The sequence below is a fragment of the Petaurus breviceps genome, unplaced genomic scaffold (assembly GCF_028583685.1).
Source record: "Petaurus breviceps papuanus isolate PSGF00001 unplaced genomic scaffold, PetGlider_PUasm1.0 90281, whole genome shotgun sequence".
NCBI classification, from domain to species: domain Eukaryota; kingdom Metazoa; phylum Chordata; class Mammalia; order Diprotodontia; family Petauridae; genus Petaurus; species Petaurus breviceps.
In genome coordinates this window covers 638,246-660,726 of record NW_027187205.1, presented here as the reverse complement: position 1 = coordinate 660,726, position 22,481 = coordinate 638,246, and the positions used below count along the sequence as shown (strand labels likewise).

At 38.5% G+C, this 22,481-nt stretch overlaps 2 protein-coding genes across 3 annotated transcripts in view; one reads left to right on the top strand and one right to left on the bottom strand.

The window, feature by feature from the left end:
* The window catches only part of RSPRY1 (ring finger and SPRY domain containing 1), a 66,594-nt gene extending 48,646 nt beyond the window's left edge, over window positions 1-17,948 (bottom strand). Inside the window, exon 1 of one of the 2 annotated variants that reach the window (XM_069107799.1) lies at window positions 17,771-17,948. The gene's annotated coding sequence lies outside the window, so the exon portion shown is untranslated. The remainder of the gene's footprint in view (window positions 1-17,770) is intronic. The other variant, XM_069107798.1, reaches the window with a different exon arrangement.
* A 218-nt stretch (window positions 17,949-18,166) lies between these two features.
* PSME3IP1 (proteasome activator subunit 3 interacting protein 1) overlaps window positions 18,167-22,481 on the top strand; it is a 43,371-nt gene continuing 39,056 nt past the window's right edge. Inside the window, exon 1 of the mRNA XM_069107804.1 lies at window positions 18,167-18,338. The gene's annotated coding sequence lies outside the window, so the exon portion shown is untranslated. The remainder of the gene's footprint in view (window positions 18,339-22,481) is intronic.

Genomic DNA, 22,481 nt, shown 5'->3' with positions numbered 1-22,481 from the left:
AATACTGTCCACTGGTGAAGGACAGTGCTGTTGTTGCAGGGGTCTGGGAGCCTTTCTGTTGGTTCAGAAGCCCTGAAGAAGGATTTTCTTGTTGTATGTTTACAGAAATCCTGGGAGAGGGCTTTGCTAATGTGTTCAGGGGTTCTAGGACTGTTCTACAGACAGAGGATAAATTCATGAAGGGATTGGCAATGTATCTTATGGCCTAGCTAAGCCTTGTCTCCCCAGGAACTAAGATTGCTGAGAACTTGCCTCGAGTCAAGATGAAGAAAAGACCTCCTTTGGGTATTAAGTGCTGTGTTTAAACTTGATGTAACTCTGGGGTAGATTCAATTGTGATCCAGGGGTGGGGAACTTTTGACCTTATGTTTGGAAACTAATCTCCATTTGAGAAGAGGGACTTTGTGGTGGACTTAATTAAGGTATAGCCTAGGGGTGGAGAAGTATTTAGAACAGAGACTTTGTAATTGATTGAATAATCAGAAGGTCCTGGGGTGGGGTAGTCCTTGGAGATTATTTAATCACTTTTAGTAAATGCTGTATTTGGAATGATGTCATGTTTTGATCTTCTCTGTTCTTGGTTGGTCACTGAATAAAATGGAGAGCACCTATGCTGGTATTCTGAACCTTGGGAAGTTGCCTTTCCTTGGCATTATATTACACCCTTAAGGAGCTCACAGTCAACTGAGTGACTTACCTAGGGTTACACAGCTAATAACTGGCTGAGGCTGGATTTGAACTAAGGTTTTCCTGACTCCAGGCCCAACACTACAGCCAAGGTGCCACCTAGCTGAAGACACCAAGACATCCAAGAAATATAAGGAATTGAAACAAATATAAAAGATCAAGGACCATTTCCAAAAAATGGTTAAAAGGGATCAGAAGATATGGACAGGCACTGTGCAAAAAGAAGAAATGCAAACAATCCACAATCATATGGGAGAATGCTCCAAATCACTAACAGGAGAAAGGAAAATTAAAATAATTTTTGGTTTCACATAAATCACATTAAAGTGGCAAAAATGACAATATGAAAATGGTACATGTTAGAAGGGTTCTAAGAAGATAGGCATTATAATTAACATAATGTTGGTGGAGCAGTAAATTGGTCCAGGTGTTATGGAAAACAAAAATTATACCAAAAATTACTAAACTATACCCAATGAACCAGTAATACCAAAACTAAACACATACCCTCGGAAGGGCAAAAACAGAAGGAAAGCTCCCACATATACATAACAAATATTTATAGCAGTCCTTTTTGTGGTAGGTAGAAATGGAAGCAGTGTAGATGATCAGTAACTAGAGAACGGTGGAATAAACTGTGGCATATGTATGTAAGTAAATATTACTGTATCATAAGAATTCAGAAGAAAGAAGAAATCAGGAGAATAACCGCATGATAACAACAATGATAGAAATGAAGACATCACTGAAAGACATCAGAATTCTGACCAATACAATGACAAGTCTGATGGTGAACTATGCTTCCCTCCTTTTGGCAAACAGGTGGTAGATTACAGGTATAGAGTATGACATACTTTTTAAAGACATGGTCAATGGAATTGACTTATTTTGCTTAGCTGTAATTTTTTTGACACAAGGTAGGAGGGGGGTTCTCAGGAACAAGGATAGCACGGTGCCTGACATATAGTGAGTGCTTAACAAAAGTTTACTGACTGACTTGGCAAAGGGTGGTGGTAGCCCTGCCTGTAGCTCACATCAATGGGAAATGATAGCTATATGGAAATATGTCAACAAATGGCAGAGGAGCAGGAAGATGTACAGTTGAGCTTTACTTCACAACTCTTTCACACAGATCTTAAAAACACTAGACCAGAGGGTGGGGAACCTATGGCCTTGGGTGCAGCCTTTTGACTAAGTCTGTTTTACAGAACAAATTTTTTTATGAAGGGGATTTGTTGTTTGAAGTTTGGATTCCATCAAAGGGCTGCACTTGAGGGCCTAGAGGGCCACATGTGGTCTCAAGGCCACAGGTTCTCCACCCCTGCACTAGACCAAATCCTCCTGATTGGGAAATTCAATTTTAAAAAAATCAGAGTGAATAATTTTTCTACCAGGTTGGCACAGACAGACACAGTCAGAGAGATCTTTAGATAGTGGGGACAGGGTCTACCCAGGAACAACCTCACAAGGAGAATTCCAGCACAGGGAGAGGCCATGTACCAAGGCAAGAAGGGGTCCCAGATCCAGTACAGAGGGGACCTTGTGCAGAGTACAAGAATAGAGGCTAACAGGCAGCTCTGTCACTTGCTACCCAGTTTTAGATTATAGATTCAGAGAGGAATGTAGAAGGAACTTTGGCATTCCAGGTAATAGGCCCTAGGTTCACAGGCTGAAACCTACAGTAGAATAACCAGGGAAGGAAACCCAGATCAAAGGGGAGCATGCAGTTCTGTCACTCTGAACCAGTAGTTTTCCAGACGGTTGATAGTGGTTAAGTCAGCAGCAGTCTACTGAAACTCCAAACATGGCAGGCCCACAGGCATGTTCACAGATCCAGACCCAAATCAGGAACATGTAGAGTTCAGACCAGGAAGGCAGTGATCAAACTTTGTCCTAGATCACATTACTTTGGGAACACTAAAATCTTCTAGTTCCCCATCCTGAGCTATCCCTGAGATCCTGAAAAACTACAACATTCAATAGCCTAAGAAAACAGCATCAGGACCCTAGAGTACACAACAAGCTCAATACTGATATTCCCTTTAAGAAGGATGCATAGCCTGGCCTTACAATAAAGTCTAAAGCCTGGAAGTAGGATAGAAGAATGAGCAAACAAACAAAAATCCCACCATAAAGAGCTATTATAGTGATATAAATGCTCAAGACTGAAACCCAGAAGAGCAGAATGACTTCAAAAACTCTACAAGCAAAGCCTCAGAGAAAAACAGGAGTGGGACACAAAGTTCAATTAGAATTCCTAGAAGAGCTAAAGCAAGAATTTAAGGAATTAAAAAAAAATTAAAATAAATTCTATTGGAGGGCTAGAAGAAAAAAACTAGAAAAGAAATGAGGGCAATGGAAGAAAGAATTGGGAAGGGAACTAACAGTGTGGCACAAGGAAAGGGAATTGGGTAGAGAATTAACAGGTTGTCCAAGCAATGTGAATGGATCAAACAGAAGCTAATGACTCCATGAGACAACAAAAAACATTAAAAGGAAGTCAAAACACTGAAAAAATAAAATGTAAGGTACCAAAAACTAACCTAAAAAAACAGATCAAGATGAGAAAAATCTAAGAATTATTGGACTACTTGAAAGTCATGACCAAAAAAAGAGACTAGACATAATTAAAACAAAAAAACCCCAACTAAACAAATCCTGCAAAACCTGTCCATATCTCAGAACCAGAGGGCAAAGTGGAAACAGAAAGAATATACTGGTTACCGCTAATAAGAAAACGCAAAATGCAGGTTCCTAGGAACATTATAATCAAAATCTAGACCTTCCAGGTCAAAGAAAAACACTATAAGCAGCCAGGAAGAAAGAATTCAAGTACCTGCAGGTCAGTTAGGACCAACCTGATGTAGCAGCCACCATTACTTAGAGCAGAAAGCTTAGACTGTGATATTTCAAAAGGCAAAGGCTATATAAGCTTTCAACCAATACTATTGTCCACCAAAACTAAGTATAATCCTACAGAGGAAGAAATGAACCCTTAATGAAATAGAGGATTGTAATGGTAAGGGAATTTGAAGATCTTCCCTACCCCTTAAAATGGGCCTCATTTGGAACCCAACAAGAGAAGCTTGCTTATGGCTTGTTTTTCAGGAAGGCCCACTTTTTGTTACTTTGTAATTAGGCAGTGGGTCATGAAGGTTGTGATATTCTCTGACCCTGGAGAAGGCTATATATACCTGAGGTGTGGTTTTGCTTTAGGGCTCACTCACGGGAAGAGTTATATGATTTGGCCAGATGAGACTCTGGGCAACTGAGGCCCCCAGCTCTGAAAACCCAGGTGTTGGTGCTTCTCTCTCTGGTAACTAACTGTACATATGTAATGATCAGACAGCTAGAAGCCCTGTCTGTTGAACTGTGTTATTTTCTCTGTATTTTGTGTCTGCTTGTAATTTCTGTTTGTATTTTCTGAAGTTCAGGGTGCTGATTGTTCCCCCTCAATTAAGTGAATTATAAATATATACACACACATACATACATATACATATATATATGTTTGATTAAAGGTAAGATTGTTAACCCCTTTTGAGTTGCTTTCCTTTAGAAAAGCAAATCATAGAACCTATGCTAGTAGTCATCTTGGGTATACTACTGTGCTTGTTGCTACAAGGACTTCCAAGCATTCCTAATGAAAAGACCAGACTGAATAGAAACTTGGAAGTGCAAACACAGGAGTCAAGACAAAGATAAAATAAGGAATCATGAGAAAACAAACACAAGCCGACTAAACAAGGACAAAATGTTTACATCCTAATACAAAGATGATACATGTGTCCTTTTTAGAACCCTATCATCATCAGGAGATATAGAGAGAGTTTAATTAGAAAGAGGGCCTGGGAATGGTTTTGTTGTGTTTTGATGATCTTAAAAGAATGGAGAAAGAAGGGAAGAGAAATACACTGGGAGGGAAGAAAGACCTCTGAGGAAGGATGAGGAAAATTATCTCACATACATGCAGGGTACAAATAGAACTCTATACAAACATGCAGTAAGGGGTAGGGTGGGTGACACTTGAACTTTATCATCTGAATAATAGGAGGAAATACACACACACATAGAAGGGTACACACACACACACACACACACACATATATATATATATCACTTGACAGGAAAACAGGAGAGAAAAGAGGAATAAGAAAGGAAGATACAGAAAAGGATTAGTCCTAAACAAAATAAACTCTAAGGGAGTACCAAAACATTTATAGCAACTCTTTTTGTGATAGCAAAGAATATGAAACTAAGGAGGTATCCATGAGTTGGGGAATGACTGAATAAGTAATGAACCTAGTGGAATGATGAAATGGATAGTTTCAGAGAAACCTGAGAAGGCTGTATCAACTGATTCAGAGTGAAGTTAGCAAAACCAAGGGAACAATTTATACAATAACAAAAATATTATAAAGATAAATAACTCTGAAAGACTTAAGAACCTTGACCAACACAATGACTAATTACACAATTCCATGATATACCAGAGGACTCCATGCTACCCACTCCCAGAAGGAGATATAACGGACTTTATAGATTTGGACAAAATTTTTTTTTAACATAATCAATGTGGGAATTTTTTTTGCTTAGACTATACATGTTTGTTACAGGGGTTTTGTTTTTTTCTCTTAATGGAGGAACGGAGGGAGTTGGGAGAAAGAGAAAATACATTTTTGCTGATTTAAGATAAAATTTACTTTGAAAATGAAAAAAGTGGCCAACATTTAAATAAACTAAATTATATTTTAAAAATTTGATGAGGGAAAGATTAATTTCAGCTGCAGGGAAATCAAGGAGGAGACACCTAAGCTGTGTTTTAAAGGAAGGGAAAAACACTGTAATAGGCAGAGAAATGGACTGCGTTGCATTTCAGATTTGCAGAATTATATGAATGCAAAAAGAAAGTGAGCAAAATAAGAATGGGGGAAAGTTTTATAGTCTGGCTGGAAGCTAGACTGTTTGAAAGAATGTAATATGAAATAAACCTGGAAAGGTGAATGATACTAAAACACATTTCCTTCCTCTCCACAGAGTGGTGGCAGGCTACAGCTGTGGAATCTTACATATTGTCAGTCCCAGTTGCTTTACTGGATGGTTTTGTTCAAATGTTTTTTGTTTGCTGTAAAGAATGACATCAGGGAGGAAAGTTTACTGGGAAGTGATTGTTGTGTCTAAAAATGCATAAATGAGACTTTTTTTTAAAGAAAAAAAGATTAGAAAATTAGGCTGCAGCTAGCTTATGAATGGCCGTAAATTCCAGGTTAGAGAATTTAAATTTTATATTATAAGCAATGGAGAGTTACTAAAAACTGCTGCACATGGGCATGGCATGGTTAGGCCTGGGCATTAGGGAGGTTATTTGCTGGGTTTCTGAGAGACTGGAGTCAAGGAAATCAGTTAGAAAGTTACTACAATGACCCAAGTGATGAGGACCTGAACTAGGCTGATTAGAGTAGAGAAGACAAAAATGACAAAAGAGAATAAAAGGAAAATATGTCATTTTCTAGTTTTACTCAGCACCAAAGAGTGGAAACATTTCATTAAGGAAAAAAAGCACTGCTACTTTTAAATGGCATCTATGAACTTTAGAAGAAATCATTTTGATAAATATTTCAGTAAAGTTGCTTTCCTTTTTGATCTTATGTGTTTTATTCTATGCATTTGAAAACATTCTGAAAAGTGGTCCATAGGTTCTGCAAAGGAATTCATGCTGTGACACAGAAAAGATTAATGGAACAGACAAAAGTGTGGACAATGCAACCACACACTTCACATACTTCATCTAATTTTTTTTACAAATGTCTTCCAAGTATTCAATGAAACACATTCTCAGGATCCTCATTTTAAAAACCGTAAGATATAGACTGTTGTTCTAGTAAACAACACCAAGTACCATTTGATTACTACTGCCAGTGTCACTGTCAAATATCTATGAATTCAATTAAAATACAACTCAATAATGGATCTGTTAGACTTTTCAAAACAACAAATTAATGATGCATTCATTAATAAATCCAGAATTATACAGCTAAAAGGCCTAAAATTCAGAGCTACTTCTGGGTTGGAAAGGCCATAATCAAATGGAGAATTTTTTAAGGATTGATAATTCCAATTTCCTTCTATTTCTATATACCAGTTCCCACAGATTCTAGAAAACATTAAAAAAATTAAAACTTGCTGAACATATGTAAAGAGCAAGTTTTATTCCTCTATTTTGCATAACTTTACAGAATTGTTATAAGCTCCTCTAAAATGACTGATTATAAATGACATGCCTTGGATAAAGTGGTTGAGATGTCTAGAATTCTATTCAAATATAGCATCACAATAAAATAATACTATCAGAGTTACCTCTGCAAGCTTCACAGTACAATATCTACTAAAAGGTACCCTAACTGCAATTAAAACAGAAGAAACGGGCTGTGTGGAACTGGAAATTAGTATTACTTATGAAAATGTAAAGGCAGAACATTAATGTAAAAAAAAAGGGGTACTAGACCCCTATATTTATTTCCTCAACATTCACTGAGTATCTTGTATGCGTAGGCCCCTAATGGTAGATGCTGGGGACAGATATAATGATGAAAAAGACCCTATTCTTGCCTTCAAGACTTAGTCATTCATCAGTCAGTGGGGTACCAATTCAATGAGCCTCCACAATGTTCTACACATTGTTTAAGGAACTGGGGATACAAAGATAAAAAATGAAGCAGCCCCTGTTCTCAAGGGGTTTCCATCTTCAGTCAAAGAAATAAATAGATCATCATATAACTTGAAGTATTATTGGATTATAGAGTGTTCAGATCAAGGCAATATTTTTTAATTTAATTTTTTGGGGATTATATTTTAAGTTCCAAATTGTCTTCTTCCCTCCCTCCTTACCCCACACTAGAGAAGGTTTAAAGAAGATATATATTTATATGCAAAACCATACTATGTGTAATTCTATTTATCTTTCTCTGGAGGTAGATAGCATCTTCCTTCAAAGGTCCTTTGTGGTTGATCTGAGTATTTATAATACTCAGAATAACTTAGTCATTCAGTGATTCTTGGAAGAATGTTGCTTTTACTGTATACAACATTCTCTTGGTTCTGCTCTAGATTTTTTAACTAAGCATTTTGAAAGAAATAGTTTTCTTATGTTTTTGAAAATAAAAAAGGAATATTGTTGAGTTTGTTTCCTTTTGCTTTTTAAAATAATAGCAGTACTTATGTAACTCTTCAAGGTTGGCAAAGTGCTTTACAAATATTCTCTCATTTGATCCTCACAACAACCTGCTATCATTATCACCATTTTGGAGTGCAGAGAGGCAGAGAGAAATTAAGTGACTTGCCCAAGGTCGAAGTTAAGTGTGTCTGAGGCAGGATTTGAACACAGATCTTCCTGACTCCAGGGCCAACACATTATATACTTTGTTACCTAGGCACCACATTAAACTGTCTTTTTCCCTTAAAACATTCAGTCCTCTTCCTTTTCAGTTCAACCTTCCCTAGTAATTAAGAAAAATATTTAAACAAAACAGAGCTAGCTAAAGGGAGTCTGACAGAATATACACATTCCACATCCACAGACCCACTACTTCTCAACTGAGAGGTTGGTGTATTTCATCATCAGTTCTTTGGACGATGATTGGTCATTTATCATGAATCAAATTTCAACTGCTTTTCAGTGTTATTTTTGTTATTTATATCAGCAGTACAAAAACTATGGAAAAACATTATCAATAAACAGTCTATGTGGCAGCACTGTGCTAGGATACAAAGAAAGGTAAAAGACAATTTTCACCCTCGAGAAGCTCGCAACCTAATGAAGGAAACAGCAAAGGAATAATTATGTACAAACAAGCTGCATTCAGGATAAAAGAGAAATAATTAACAGAAAAAAGGCACCAGAACTAAGAGAGACTGAGAAAGGCTTCCTGTAGAAGGTGGGATTTTATTTGGGACTTGAGGAAGTCGGAAAGCAGAGATGAAGAGGGAGGGCATTCCATGTACAGGGGACAGCCAGTGAAAATTCCTGGAATTGGGAGATGAAGTTCAAGGAAGAGCAAAGAGACCGTGCCACTGGATCCCAGAGTACATGTGCATGAGTGAGGTGTACAAGGTATAATAAGACTAGAAAGGTAGAAGTGTACGTGTGTGTATGGGGGACTAGGGGGGTGGGAAGTAAGAGGTTGCAAGGTTGTGAAAGACTCTGAATGCTAAGAGGATAGTATTTGATCCTGGAGGTGATATAAAACCTTTGAAGTTTGATATGTAGGGAGTGATAAGGTCAAAAGCACAATTAGCGTAAAAGGTTTTTAAAATTTTGTTTCCTCAAACTAAACAAGTGTTTTTTAATTTTTAAAGAAAAGAAAATACGAGGTCTTCTATTTCTATACTGGGGCTTTGGATTTGCTGGAAAAAAAATAGAATCTTGTTTTTTAGGTAAAAAATTTAAGCCTGGTCTTAGACATGTTAGATCCCTAAAGTAGTGAGGTCTTTTTTTTTGCTGTCAGTACAAACCATAGACTTCTCCATCATAAACAAATCATCACTCAAATACTTAGCCAAGAAAAGCACTAGTCTAGTTCCTCCAAACAAATGATCCAGGAACCAATGATTCACTGTCTCAAATATTTGCTTGTAGCCAATAATAATACTGCCTGGTGACAGTAAAAGTTCTTTTCCCCTGAAAATAAGAATTTGGTACCATAATGCCAAGTAAGGAGAAACTGGTAAATGAATGACCACAAGAAGGAAAAAAACAGACTTCAGGCAAAAAAACCACTTTTCCTCTCAGCTCCCATTCATTACTTAAAGACACTGTAATGTGTATTTAAGTCCCATTTTAGAGAGTAAAATAATAGTACAAACAGCAATGATGTATATAGTGACTTACATTGCAAACTGTTATGATTAAGAAAATAAATTTCTAACTAGGAAGTGTGGTAAAGTGAAAGAGCATTAGTTTTGAGTTAGAGGACCTACATTCAAATCTCTGCTTCACTACTGTTACCTGTTGGGATTTGGGGATATTGGTATTTACATGTTGTCATTGACAAGTGGTCAAATGATTAGGCACTTTAACCAGGCTCTTGCCTCTTTTTGCTTTGAGATGAAGATACTGTCATCTAGATCTCCACATTTTTTTGGACTGCATACTCCATCAGTAAAGAATTTTTGAACATGTGTACCCAATACAGACACTACTGTACTAATGATACTTTACAAAACTTATATAAAAATAAACATTTAAAAAGGATGAGATAATGATGAAATTTGATCCTAGAAGCAACAGAGAGCAACCAAAGTTTAATGAATCCAGGCAGTAACATGGTCAGACCTCTGTTTTAGAAGAGGAGAGAAGTGTTGAATAATAGCAGGTAAAGCCCATGACTGATTATTGTGTGATGATGAACCACTTTCACTTTCTCTGACTGATCACATAGCCCTTGGAGTCATTCCATGGCCCCTAGAGGGTACAGAACCCACATTTTAGAGACTCACATAAGACAACAATTTTTCTACAAGTATGCTTTAAAGTAGTGATGTCAAACAGATAGAACTGGAGGCCACTAAACCATATATAAAGATCCTTGCAGGTCATATATTGACTTAGTTTTAAAAATGTAATATAATCCATGTTTCATTGTATTTTTATTCATTTTTCTAAATATGAATGACATTTTAATCTGTTTCTGGCTGAACTCTGGAGTGTTGTGGGTCACATGGCCATGTGTCTGACACCACTGCTTTAAAAAGCACCTCAAAGACTTCTGCACACTACTCTCTTCTGGTTCTCCTCCTATCTGTCCAATCACTCCCCAGTTTACTTTGCTGGTTTTTCATTCATGTCACCCCCCATTCACCATGGATGTAACCCAGGGTTCCATACTAGCTTGCCTTCTCTTTTCATCCTATGCTATCTTATCAACTATTATGGACTCAATTATTTCTATGCAGATAATTCCTGGATCTACATATACATATCTAGCCTCTAGCCAGAGCTACAGTCATTACTGTCTTTTGGACACCTCAAACTGAATGTCCTGCAGACAGCTAAAATAATACGTTCATAACAAAACTCATGTCCATTTCCCCAAATCCTCCCTAACTTCCCTACTATTGTAAAAGGCACCACCATATTCCCAGTCACCCAGACTCAAAAATTTTGTGTCATCCTTGACTCCTCACTTTCATTCTTCCTATGTAACCAATCAGTTGCCAAATCATATCTATTTTTCCTTTCTTAACATTTCTCCTAAATGTCCCCTTCTCTCCATTCACACAACCATAACCCTAGTTCAGGCCTCCATTACCTCTCACCAGGACTATTACAACAGTCTTCTAATTGGTCTCCCTGACTCATCTTCTTTCTACTATTCTCCACTAAGCTGTCAAGTGATTGTTCTAAAATGAAGAACTAAGTATGTAGCACTCCCTTCCCTCCCCCCTCGATGAGGTCTAGTGGCTCCCTAATGTCTTTAGGATAAAAGATAAATAAATGCCTGTGTTTGACATTAAAGCTCTTCCTAACCTAGCCCCTCCCCACTTTCCACTTACACTTCCTATGCCTTCAAACATGCTCAGAGCCAGCAAAGCAACCCCGGTCTAGTTGTAGTTCTTCTAACAAGACAAGCCAGTCTCTAAGCTTTTGTACTGGTTGTCCCCCATACCTGGCAGGAGTGCTCTGTCTCCTTACCTCCATCTCTTCATTTACTTGACTTCCTTTGACATTTGGATCAAATCCTACCTTTTGCTGGAGACTTACTGGTATTCCCCTTTCAGATTGCCTTCCACTTAGTTTGTATGGAACTTGTCTGCACCTAATTTTTTGCATGCTGTCTCTCTCCTACACTAGGATATAAACTCCTTGTGGGCTGGAACTGTTTTTGCCTTTTTCTGTATCTTCAGTGACTGGCACACAGTAAACCACTAATACTGTTCATTGACTTGCTGACTTTGGATTTAAGGAAATAGTGAATTTTCAAACTGAAGCAATATTTAGATGACTATAACAATAGAAGTAGCTCAAAAGTTATGACAGTTTTGAGGTGCAGGTGGTGAGTGAGAATCCTGGCAAGAGAATAACAGAAAAAAGTGACTGGCTCATTTTTTATTTTGAACAATTAAAAAAAGGCAAATAATCTTCCTTTTTAACCCTTTAAATAGAAATATTCCACCCCCCCCCCAGTCAAAACCAAAATTGATGCCCATGATCATGGGGCCTCAGAGTATATCTAGTTCAACCCTATATATAATTTTGTAGACAGGAAACTAAGGCTTAAGGAGGTTAAATAACTTGCCTAAGATCAGATCACACATGTAGTATCTGGGGCAGCATTTGAACCCAGATCCTTTGACTCTAGAGGCAACAATCTGAGAGAGAATCACTAGACTTACTTGAAACAAGTGAATCAGAGAGGAACAGTATCATTAATAAGTAATTAACTTTTGAAATCTCAAAAATTGAGAGATTTTGTCCCCCAACACATAAAGTTTCTAACAGAAGAAAAATGTAATGATTTCATGGTGGAAGGAGAGGTCATTTCCCTCAGAGAGCAAATAATAATAACAAAAAGACAGTTAGGAGTTAGAATCCTTTATTCTTAAAACACATAAGGAGTGAAAATTCACAGGAAAAGGAATTCTAAACTGTAGGAAAATTCTCTTGTTAATGAAAAAAGGAAATGAATTGAGTAGACTGAATGAATAATGTAATCCCATTCTGAATATAATGAGATCCACTTAAAATGAAGTCTGAAAATACTCAATTGAATACACTTGAAAGCAATGTGCAATAAATCAGACCTGGGAGTAGTGAATTCGTGCACAGTATCTTGAATATAACAGGAATTCAAACATTTGTTTAGTGAATATATTCTAAAATATAATATATGGAAAATATTCCAAAAATATCTTCCACTAATAAAAGAATATCTATTTTAAAGTGTGAATGATGAACCTCAAAGCAATGAAGTTATGGTGAACAAGAACAAAAATAGTTTTGCAACCTTTTATTTGAGGTGTACAAAACCCCCAAAATTGCACAGGAGCAAGCAAAAACTAAAGACTTTGTCACATGCAAATTAAAGCAAGAGGAAAATTATGATCCTTAGCTTGCAGTGACACATTCTATTCCTCAGTTTAATCCTGTGAGGTCAATTCTTTGCTGTCTTTACCCTCTTCTTAGCTTTCATACCAATATAAAATTACTTGTAAAAATGATTTTTTCTTTAAGATTATTCTCAGCAGACAAAGGTTGCTTTACTTATGAAACCTTGTAAGACAATAAATTTACTTGTCTCCTTAAAAAAAAAAAAACCTACACCTTGCAGCACTCCCTAGAGGCATATTGATAGTTACAGTAAAATATATTTGGGTAGTTGTCTACTCATCTGGTATACCTTCAGATTAAAAGATGACTGACCAACTATAGCTAAACTGTGAAGACAATATTATTATTGTTTCTTTCTTTCTCCTTAATGGTAAAAGTAAAACATTCTTTTTCTGAAGTATAAATTTTGAGCACATGCCTGTGGTCCAAGTTTCAGAGCCCAAATTCTAGTCCTACATCTAACTACTCTATCAAATTTCCAATCTTTGCACCAGATTCTAACTGATGAATATAACTGGATCTGGAAAACTAGAAGACATGAAGCTAAATCAATAGTATCACCACCACCAAATAACACTTGCCAATATTTAATAGTAATGGTGTGCTTCCATTTCAACCAAGTATATCCTGTTTTTTGATTTCTATTCAATTTCACAACACTGCAAATGACTTTACTGCATTCTTCTTCAAAAGTGTTCCCAGAGGACTATAAAATCATAAAATCACACACCCACACATAACATGTGATCTTGGGTGTTACTACTTGAAATGCCACATTTAAAATAAGGTTAAGAACATATTCAAAATAATTTCAAGATAATCACAATTTAAAGATGGCAAAGTATCCTTTCACTTTTTTATAAAAACAGAATTTAATTTTATTATATACAAGCTATATTATACAACTCCAACTGAGGCAGTTGTAAATATAAATGGACAAATGAATATAAAGCACTATTTTGATTAACTTCTCTTGGCAACAGATAGCACTTCTATATATAATTTAAACATCAACTACTGAAAGAATGTTTGATTTGTTGACAGGAGTGATCAAATCCATTAAAATATAGAAATACTTTTTATAATCCATCATAATTTTAAAATAATCATGGGATCCAGAAAATAATGAAGATTGTGAATGTGGCAAAAAGCAGGAATTATATCACATTAACCTACAGATCCAGATAATATCTATACTGGGAAATCAGAAAACTAACAAATGATTGTAATATTGCTATTGTTTTTAAAAGGTATTTCTGCGGAAATAGCTAACGAATATCAGATTTTCAAAAAAAGAAAGAACTTATCTTGAACATTACAAAATAAATAATTCTACAACTGTAAAACCATATCCACTGATTGCAGAATAAGAACATGTTATACATTCGGAAAATGGTGAATTAGATCAGGATCTCACACAGTGAGCTGCTACAAAAATGTGGTTCAGAAAAATGCAATTTTTAATAAAACTTCTGTTCAATTAAACCAAATACCAACCAAATATTAACATGTAGTAGTTAGTAGAATTTCTGAGATTCAGAAGTGAGTGTGGGAAGGATAAACAATGATCTGCTTGCAAATATAAATGTTTTAAGTCACAAAATCTTCATTCTCCTTGATATACCTCTTCTCTCTATGTTACATGACACTACTCCACCCAGATTCCCCAACTACCTTCCAGCTCCTCTTAGGGCCAGGTCACTCCCACTTAACTCACCAGGGCTACCCCTTGGGCACTCCTCTTTTTTCCCCTAAACTATTTCACTAGGTGATCTCAGCTCCAATGGTTTTAATTATCATCTCCATGGTAATAATTCTCAGATTTATCGAACCCTAACCTCTCTCCAAATGTTTAGACTTGAATCTCCAACTGCCTATTAGACATCTTGAACTAGATGTCCCATACATATAATTAGACTTAACATGTCCAAAACTGAAATCGTTATCCTCCCCCCAAATTTACCAATTACTGTTGAAGAAACCATCATCCCCCCAGGAATTCAAGCTTGTAAGCAAGGTATCATTCTTGACTCCTCACTCTCATATTCAATCTGTTGCTAAGGTCTATTGAGATTTGACCTTTGTAACATCTCCAGAATAATACTTCCCCTCCTTATCTCTGTCATCACCCAGGTCCAGGTTCTTCTAACTTCACATCTAGACTACTGCAACAGCCTTCTGGCTTGATTCCTTGACAAAAATTTCTCACCACTCCAATCCAATCCTCCATTCAACTGTCAAATTAATCTTCCTAAAATACAAGTCTGACTATGTTACTATCCACTATGCAATAAATTCTAGTAGCTCCCATATTACCATCAGAGTTAAATGTAAAATTTTCTCTTTGGTTTTTAAAACTTCACAACTTAGCTGCCTCCTGCCTTTCCAGTATTCTTATACCAATCTCCCTTCCAGGTACTGGGCAATCCAGTAAATCTACAACTTTAAAAAGCATATTTTTTAAATTTTTATTCTTTTATAATAAATAATATATAAAATATAATATAATATATTATTTATTTAATTAATATTAATTAATTAATAATTTTTAAATTATGGCTTCCTTCTTAAAAGGAACCAAGGAATCTGATTGCAGATTAAGAATAAGAACAAGAATAAGCAGTCTTTCCTCTAGGTCGAATATCTTTCTAGTTCTTGTTAAAGTAGTGAGTAAAGTCATCTGTACTGAGCTTCATTGAGTGTATGGTGAGAATGAATGAAATCCTCTCTGGTAAATCTTGTACTTTGAATCCTTTAGGAATTCAATGGCCTCTTTGCTGTTTCTTTCAAGACACTCCACCTCCCAACCAGGAACTTTCACTGGCTGCCCCTCTCATATGGAATGATCTTCATCTCTGCCTCCTAGCTTCCTTCAAGTCCCAGTTAAATTCCCTTCTTCTATGAGGAGATTTTCAATATTATTTCCAATTTATTCTGTATGTATATTGCTTGTACCTAGTTGTTTTCAGTGTCTCCCCCATTACAATGTGAATTCCTTGAGAACAGGGACTGTCTTTGGCCCTTCTTTGTATCCACAAAGATTAGCACAATGCCTGATACTTAATGGGGCAATGAACAGGACACTAGTCAGGAAGACCTAAGTTCAAAATCTGCCTCAGACACCTAATTGCTATGTGGGCCTGGGAAAGTCATTTAACCTCTCTTTGCCTCAATTTCCTCATCTGTAAAATGGAATTAATAATAACATCTACCTCCCAGCTGCTGAGAAGATCAAGTTGAGATAATTTAGCACAATGCCTGGCATGAACTAAGTGTTATATAGATGTTAGCTCTTATTATTAAGAGATCATTTTTTCAATAAATACTTAGATCACTTGGCAAAATCACAAACTAAAAAAGGAGGAATTAAAGTTATCTGCATACAATTAAAGCATGTGAATACCTAAGAAAAAGGAGGACTAGAAAAGCTTCCTCAAGACTTATTATAGCATATTTTACATTATTATATTTTATGTTATATTTTCCATTTTCCTGGAAAAAATAAAGTATCACTATGGATATTTAAAATGAAATTGTGAGAAATACATTCTCAAGAAATCTGTTTAGGTTTTTTTTTTTCTAGTTTCATTACTGTTATTGAGGGCAAGGAAACTAATTTTTTATTTAAGCACCACAAAACTCCCATCGTACGGAAGATCAAAAATGCTGAATATTCAAGAAAACTATGAACTTTGTTCCTAAAGGATTCAAAGTACAAGATTTACCAGAGAGAATTTCATTCATTCTCACCGTACACTCAATGAAGCTAAATACAGATGACTTTACTCACTGCTTTAACAAGGACTAGAAAGATATTCGACCTAGAGGGAAGACTGCTCTTTTCTGGGCTTCAATTTTTTTTTTGTTTGTTTTTGGAGGGCAGTTGGGGTTAAGTGACTTGCCCAAAGTCACATGGCTAATAAGTGTGTCAAGTGTCTGAGGCCGGATTTGAACTCAGGTCTTCCTGACTCCAGGGCCGGTGCTCTATTCATTGTGCCACTTAGCCACCCCTCAATTTTCTCATATGTATATGAGGGGGTTTGGATTAAGTATATGAGGGGATACATGGCCTAGTGGAAAGAGCACTGAATCAAGATTTCAAAGAAAGAAAACCCTGGGTTCAGATCCCGGTTGGACGATGGTAATTTCACCTCATTGGGCCTTAGTTTCCATCATCAGAGAGATGAACAGCTGCAGTACCTACTTCACAGGACTACTATGAAAAAAGTGCTCTACAAATCTTAAAGTGCTTTAAAAATGTACATTACTGTCATTTCTAAGTTCACTTCCACCTCTAAGTCCTCTAAATTTATTTGAAAGAATCCTGGTTAGGGAACCAGATGAAATGGGTGGCACCAGTTTTACCACTCACTAATCTGATGTAGCCTTGGACAATACCCTCTAGACCTTTCAGGGCCTCAGTTTTTCTAGTGGCAAAATAAATGGGGAGCCTGGATTGGATGGATCATAGAATTTAGAACGGGAAGGACCTTAGAGAACACCTAGTCCAACCCTTACCTCGTTTTACAGAAAATGAAATAGAGACCCAAAGATGGGAAGGGGCTTTACCAAGGTCATACAGACAGAAAGTAGCAAAAATGAAGTTCGAACTCAGGTGCTCCGACTCTAAATCTAAGTGACTTAACATCCTGTTACCTGGGTAAGATTCTTTCCAGTTCTCGATCAACCCCCTTCCCCGCTCCTGTGGCTCCCCACTTGCAGGAGCTTTTAGTCCCCAGAACCCTCCTTCCCCTGTCCTCTCGAACCCAGGATACCTCTTCTCTCCTCTCAATCCACAGCGCCCCCGGCAAGCCCCACCCCGCCCCCCAGTTTCCCTCCCTCAGCTTCCCCAGCGGCCCCTCCCCCGGGCCGGCTCGGGCCGCTCCCCTCCCTGGCGGGCGCCCCTCCAGTCTCTCCTTCCGCCCTCCTCTCCTTGGAGATTCCCGTAAACCAGGCAGCCGGGGCCCCATGACTGACTTTTCGTGGTCTCCGGTGGGACGGAGGCACGGTCTGCGGCGCGGCGACTCCTTTGTGACAGCTCCGGACAGGCGATAAAGATGGACGCGCAGCCCCGGCACTGCCATTCCGCGTTGAGCCCTCCCCCGCTCTGTAACGCCCCGGTCCGCCTTCCCTCCCGTCCCCTAGGAAACACCCACCTCACTCCCCGTTGGCCTTTTCCAGAGTCAACCAATCGGTATTCAAGTAGCATGATCAGGTGACCCTCCTCTAGCTTTGCCCCTCCCTCATCTTAGCTAGCCAATGCTCACGCTAAAGCGTGGAAAATCCAATCAGATTACCTGAGCTGTAGGTTGTTGTATGGAAGGGCCGGGCTCCTATTGCTCAGTCTGCGGCAGCCGGGAGGAAGAGCGAAAAAGATAGGCCAATCTGCCTTGGGGAAGGCGGGTCCTACGGTGAACGAAAGGGAGCGGAAGCCCGGAAGGGTCAAAAGCATTCAAAAAGCAAAGTCGGAGAGGGGAAAAGTGAGGCCTTGGTGGCGGTTGAGGAGGGTGGTCGCTGCTGAGGGGGTCTCGGCTGAGGTGTGCAGGTAGGTGAGCATGGCCGGGACGTGAGGCAGAGGCTGGTTGCTTAGGCGGAGAGGCCTGCACTCCAAGCTTCAGAGCAGACAGACTCGTGTGGGAAGGGACGACTTCAGTGTTATTGAGCCTGAGGAACTGGGGTTTGGGGGGAAAGCCATGACGCGGGCTCCTGAGGAGACGCGGGGAACCCGCCTCGTCCTCTCAGGGTGCGTGACAGGACAGGGACGGAGGCAGGCCGCCGTGAATGTCCTCACGCTGCCGGTTCCGCTGCCTCTTCCGACAGTCGGGTCCCAGGAGAGGTTACTGCCTGAGTGAGGAGGGGGCCCAGAGGAGCCCGGAGCCCCGCGGAGGGGGCTCAGTGTTCAGAGAACGCGAAGGAGAGCCCTAGATGTGACTCCCGGAGACCCAGACTGGCTCCAGACTCCGGGCCTTACGAATGTGGTCCTGAGCTCAGCCAGGGTTTATTAAGCATTTACCCCAAAGTGAAACGCCTCTGTCCCGAACCCAGGTATACAAAGGCAGGGGCTTGTGGGGAGAGGAGGAAGAGCTGGAGGAGATGAAAAGGAAAAGCAAGACCTGGCGCAGGAGGCCTGGACACCAGTATACCAGCAAGCCAGGGAAAGAGCCCTAACTATGAAGAAGAGAAGAAACTGTTGGGAGGTGGGGAGAAGGGAAAAGGCATCAAGCACCAAGTGGCATCTGAGTCGAACCTTCAAGGAGCAGGATTACAGCAGATGGGAGTGGGGATGTCAATCAGTAAACAACATTAAGGACTTCATATAAGTTTACACAGTGCAAAATGCCGGAGAGCCAAAGAACAGCAAATGACAGTCTCTGCCCTCAAGAAGCTTCACATTCTAATGGGGGAGACGACATGCAAATGACTGTGCAAACGAGCTATTTACAGAATAAATTGGAAATAACAGAGGGCAGAAATTAGAGTTAAGAAAGGATGGATACAGAGGGAAATTTCATTCTAGGACTAGGGAAACGGTTTAAGTAAAAGAACCCAGATAGCAAAGTATAGGGAGGATAGAGTAAAGGAGAGTTAGTGTATGAGAAAAGGCTGGGTAAAGATAGGCTGAATCCGGATTGTGGAAGGGCTTGAATGCCTGAATTTAGAATAGTAATTATAAGTAAATGCCAGGGCAAATAACTTTTTTTCATACTTGGTGATACATGCAATTTTTTTCAGTTGTGAACCACCACCCCACTCCCATTCACCCAAGGAAAAGGAAAAACAAACCCCTTGTGACAAGTCAAGAAAAACAGATTCCTATGGTGATCATGTCCAAAAATGTCTCCTTCATATTTAATCCATCACTTCTCTATCAGGAGGTAGATAGCATTCCTCATCATTGGTCTTCCTGAATCATGATTGATCATTGCATTGGTCAGAGTTCTCAAGTTTTTCTTTTTATAACACTGGTTTTTATAGCATATTATTCTTGTTCTGTTGGCCTCTCAGTCCACATACATCGTCCCAGGTTTCTCTTATTTCTTCACTTATTAGAGCCTATTCCATTACGTTCATATACCATAATTTATTCAGCCATTCTGTAATTAATGGGTACCCCCTTAGTTTCCAGTTCTTTACCATCACAAAAAGAGCTACTGGAAATATTTTTGTATATATATATATATATAGGACCTTTTCCTCTTTTCACTGATCTCCTTGGGGTATAAGCTTAGCAGTGGTATTGCTGGGTAGCAATTTGGGGGGCATGATTCCAGAATGCTTTCCAGAATACCAATTCACAACTTTACCAAGTTGTGACACCAGTGTGTCATTGTGCCTATTTTCCCCGCAGCTCTTAAAACATTTGTCATTTTCATTTTTTGTCCACTTTGTCAGTGTGATGGGAGTAAGGTACAGCCTCAAGAGTTGCTTTAATTTACATTTCTTTAATTATTAGTGATTTTGAGTATTTTTTTCATGACTTTAGAAGCTTGGATTTGAGGACTTCCCGGGCAAGTTACTTACTCAACCCCCTATTTTGAAGCTCAATTTACACATCTGTAAAATGAGACATATATAAAAACACATATAAAATAAGCATTTTGTAAAACTGTAAAGTCCAATGTGATTATTGTATGTTAAGTAGAAGGGTGAAGTAGAAAAGAAGACTTAAAAAGTATTTGCCTTGAAGTCCGGAAGACCTGGGTTTAAGTCCTGCCTCTGGCCCACATACAGACTTTGTGATCCTGGGCAAGTCACTTAATTTTTCCAGTTCCCAGGAAACTGACTCACTAAAACTTTAAATTGCAGAACAGTTTTGATAAAGGGAATTTTTTTACTTGCAATTACCTATATGCCTGAAATCACTCATTTCAACTTCATAACAGCTCTGTAATGTAGATTATAGTGGCATTATGTTCATTTCACAGATGAGGAACTGAGACTCAGAGATTAAGTGACTTGCCCGTGGTTACACTACTATTAAGTTTTAGAAGTAGGTCTTTCTGACAAAGTCCAGGATCCATTATTTGCATTACACCCTGATGCTTACCACCTATCTTTACAGCTAAGCCTTGAAGATTCTTAAAGGAAAATACATTCTAGCTCCACAAACTGTAGATCTGGTGGTCAGAAGTCATAATTTATATTTCCATATTTGATTCAGATTAAGTGATATTGAAGCTTTTTGCTGTCTTGAGTTGTTTACTAGTGTGAAAAGATAGGGCAATGAAGTAGGTACAGAAAGAGCTTGCTTAAAATTTTTATTAAGCCTTTTAAAATCCTGGAAGGAAAAGGGGCAGCGTAAGTGAGGACCAAATTGTCTTGGAGCACAGGACATAGAGCTCAGATGAAGGCAGCTTTTATAGACTTCCAAATTGAGCCCTTTAGATATTTGCAAGAGCCTAAAGCAGAGACTAACTTTTATATTAGAGTTTTAAACCTAAGATCTTCCTCCTTTTATTTTTTTGCTTTTTGGAGGGCAGTTGGGGTTAAGTGACTTGCCCAAGGTCACACAGCTATTTTTTGTGTTAAGTGTCTGAGGCCTCATTTGAACCCAGGTCCTCCTGACTGCAGGGCCGGTGCTCTATTCACTAGCCACCTAGCCACCCTTTATCTTACTCCTTTTATTTGTTTGAGAGGAAGAGGGCTATGGTAAATAAGAATTTCAAAGGTAGCAAGCAAGCTGTAAGTCAAGAAAGTTTTAAAATTTCAGCCATTGATTTTTCTCTCTCAGGAATCATGATATTTTAAGATCATGCTGCTCGCAGAAATCAAAGTTTAAACTAAGCTCTGCCATGTGAAGTAGTAATTTGGTACAGAGTGCTCTGCTGCATCATTTAGACCTGGTCTTTCCCACATTCGTGCTTTTGTGACCTCTTACCCAGCTGTTGGGGCTGGACTGCACTCCTCTTTCACCCAGGTCTTACAGACCTTTCCTGTTGACCTTCTAAATTATCATTGGTGTTTGTGGGTTGAGAAGTCTGGAAATTGCTACAGCAGCCTACGATTCAGTTCCCTGAGACCTGCTCCAGGTTCCCTGGGGCCCAGTCTATGCTGCTGTGACTTGCACTGGTCTGGCTTGGCCTGTGCTCCTCTTTCAGCCCAGTGCAACAGACCTTTCCTATTAACCTTCCGGGGTGTCTTGGGCTGGAAATTTGTTTCACTCTACCTTTTCATGGGTTCTGCTGATCTAGAATTTGTTTAGAGTCATTTTTCACAGATATTTGGAAGGGCTTGGGGGAGAGCCCAAGTGAGTCCATGCTTTTGCTATTTTGGCTCCTCCCCCCCTTCAGCCATTCTTAAAGATAGAAAATTAACATGTAATGTTAATACGATTTATTCTGAGTTCTTTTAGGATTGCTTAAGTCCTACACTATACGAATCTTATCTTTATGTTTAAAATGCCCTATACGTTAAAATTATCAAGCCAAAATTCATTTTCTGGATTTAGTCTCCTACTTACGACTAACTTTTAGGTCTCTGCCCAAACCTGTCTTTTGAGTATACTACTTACCTAGTAGGATTGTGTGATTAGCAAAGGATTACTTTGTCTAATGTTAAATGCTAACTAAGGTTAAAAAAAAGTGACAAATGAAGCAATCTATATCATACAGAGAAACAGTTATTTGTAAAATAATTATAGGTCAATAGAATTATCTTCCAACCAGATTCAGCCTTTACTTGGGATAAA